Source organism: Mesoplodon bidens, assembly GCF_964165515.1.
Source record: "Mesoplodon bidens genome assembly, contig: HAP1_SCAFFOLD_53, whole genome shotgun sequence".
NCBI lineage: Eukaryota > Metazoa > Chordata > Mammalia > Artiodactyla > Ziphiidae > Mesoplodon > Mesoplodon bidens.
This window is the reverse complement of record NW_027671920.1, coordinates 629,114-631,932: the sequence shown is the minus strand read 5'-3', so window position 1 is coordinate 631,932 and position 2,819 is coordinate 629,114. Positions and strand designations below refer to the sequence as shown.

Sequence of the window (2,819 nt, the reverse complement as noted above, 5' to 3'; positions counted from 1 at the left end):
AGTGCAAATTTGCATTGCCCGCTTGCTTGCTTGAATAAAAAGGTCGTATGCGTTTTCTTTTTTTTTTTTTTTTTTTTTTTTTTTTGACAGTGCAAACCCTAGTTTTATTGGTCCAGTTCTTTCAGAGAAGCCTCCTGCTCTGAGAAGGGCCAGCTAATGGTAAAGGAGGGTAGTGTCTCGAGCCTTTCAGAGGCAAGGGTTTGCAGGATGCCCCCAGCCCAACACACTTCCGCTGCCCTGGCGCCTGGGAGGAAACAGGGAGGTGGCTCTTTGGGGGGTGGGGCGTGGGGGTGGACACGGTAAGCTAGCGCAGGGCCCAGGGTCTGTTCTTCACAGCGGGAGGTAGAGGGGATCACATAAAGTTCTTTATTACAGACCTACAAAAAATGAAGGAATTATGTATATTACTCTCACTTGTTTGGGTTTCTTTTTTCCTTCTTCTTTTTACAAAACAGCAGCAGGAAAGAAAAATGCAGGAGGCAGATGAGCCAGGCACCGGGGTTCAGGTCAGAGGGGAGCAGGGAGACCAAGCTGTCACTGCAGGCTGGCCCCGGGACTCTGCCCCAGCATCCCGGAAGCATGGCGACAAGCCCTAGAGGGAGCCGAAAGAGTGGGTGGGGAGACATCTGTCCCAGCTCGGCGGCGGAACTGCTCCTTGGGCAGCCACCCTGGCCGTCAGCCGTGTTGGGAGCACTTGAGGCTCCTGTGTTTGGAGGCCTGGTCTCCAAAGCACGGGCCCACAGGGGCCAGACAGAGGGAGGAGGCGGGAAGGGCCGGCACAGAAGGGCTGAGTTCTATCGGGGTCCCCACGGGAACACGGGGCCCAGGTGGGCCGGGGCAGTCAGGACGCTCCCCTGCTTGTCAGCCAATCAGCTTCTTCAGGAAGGCCTCCAGCTGGTCCTCATCTTTGATGCCCACAAACTTGTCCACCACGTCTCCATTCTTGATGGCCAGCATGGTGGGCACAGCTGACACTGTGCATGGAAATCCACTACCACTGGTGTCTCACTGTTGACAACTCGGTCTTGAAAGTCTGGTCCATCCTGGATGTTAAAGGTCGTTGTACAGACTCTGGTGGTGTATATTGACCGGGCTTGGCTGGGTATTCCTGTCAGGTTATTAGGACTGCGCTGTGGGGTCTGCAGGGCCCTGGAGGCACAGGGCGCCCACCGACTCTGAGAGGGCTTCCTGCAGATTACGGAGGCCAGGAACCTCCTCAGGAGAAGCCGCTGAGCCATCTCCCTGCAGCGAGAGCGGAGGCATGCACAGCGCAGCCCTCCCCACCGGTCAAGGGCACTCCTGTTGTCCGCGTTTTCACCTGAATATATTCAGATGAAAACGCATACGCCCTTTTTGGCCAAGTGCATCATTGTCGAAGTTGTGCCCCTCTTCGTGTGCTTTACAGGCGATTCCAAGGTACCTTTTGAAATCTGTTTCCTGTTATGCTGCCTCGCTTTCAATTCTCCCTCGTTGCCTTCCCTCAACAGATTTTTGGACGATAGTGGTCCTTTATTACTCTGCCAGTTTGTGAATTGCTGTGCCCCTGAGCTCCATTTTTCAACTCGTTATTTGTGAGCTGAACGCAAGTCCAAAATTTTGGTTGAGGAGCTATGCTGGTTCCCGGTGGATGGCTGAGACTTTGGGTAATTCTTCTTCCTGCCGGGAAATTACAGTGACATGTGCCCGTCGAAATACCAAACAACTACTCTCTCATTGGTTCTCGCTCTTCCCTTCCATCCTCTGCCAAATTGGCAACCTGTGCGAACTAGGAGGTTAAAGGGGCTGTCTCTCCAAGTTGGGAGATTGATAGTATAGCCGTTGGAAAGTCAAACCGGCGCACCAGGAGAGGGACTATTCGTTCAGATTTAGAAACCTTACGTATTCACAGTGTGTCCATTCTCTAGGTTTCCCGTACATGTTATAGCTGTAGTAATATTCCCTTCAACCTGGAGAGTTGGGACCCATGGAATGTGTGCCATGCATTATTGCTTTAAAGGGTCTGCATTTGCTCACCCAATGTCACCAATCCTCTCAGTCCCAAGTTTCCAGCCTTATGCCACATCCAGCTGTCATGGTAGATAGGGTCATTCCATGTTTCGTCAGAGACCCTGAAGGAATTGTACAGAATTTCTATGTATTTTTGTTTTGTTTTTGAAATTCCTTTTTATAGTGGGTTTGAGCTGATTCTCGCTGCCATGTTTATGCCAATCTAGACACACTTGATTTCCTTATGGAGACATATCAATACATAGGATTTAAGATTCTTACTAGTCAGATATATTCCTCTGCGGGAAATATGGGGTTTTGAGTCCCTTTCACTGTGGAAGGTGTAGGTCTTGTCTATTCCATAGTTGGTTTTTGGAACGGTACCAGTGCTTATTTCAAACTGTGGTTTTATGCGTCACCCCACCTCTCCTTCCCCCTTAAGCAGGCATAAGATTGTTTTCTAAATGTGAGACTCTGTTCTCTTTCCTAACTCAGTTCATGTGTAGCCATGTTTACGGGATCTTCATAAGTGATATCTTATGATAAGTTTCTTTTTCTGTGTGACTTATTTCACTTAGAATCATCGTACCTGAATCCACTCACTTTGCTGCTACTGGTCTTATGACATTCATTTCATGGCTGAGGGATATTCCATCGTATGGAAGTACCACAATTTTTTGAACCATGATTTATATTTCCTGGGATATTTAAGGTGTACCCAAGTTGAGGTTCTTGTAAGCAGTGCAGCCATAAATTTGGGGGTGGCTCTGTCTTATTGATTTTCAGTTTTCCCAAGGTATATTCCCTAGACTGGAAGTGCCCTTGGTTCTGTA

At 49.1% G+C, this 2,819-nt stretch overlaps 1 pseudogene across 1 annotated transcript; it reads right to left on the bottom strand.

The window, feature by feature from the left end:
* Positions 1–343: 343 nt before the first annotated feature.
* Positions 344–1,301, bottom strand: LOC308610847 (thioredoxin, mitochondrial-like; annotated as a pseudogene). Its single transcript has one exon. The product of its transcript is annotated as a thioredoxin, mitochondrial-like (transcript).
* Between the last annotated feature and the right edge of the window lie 1,518 nt (positions 1,302–2,819).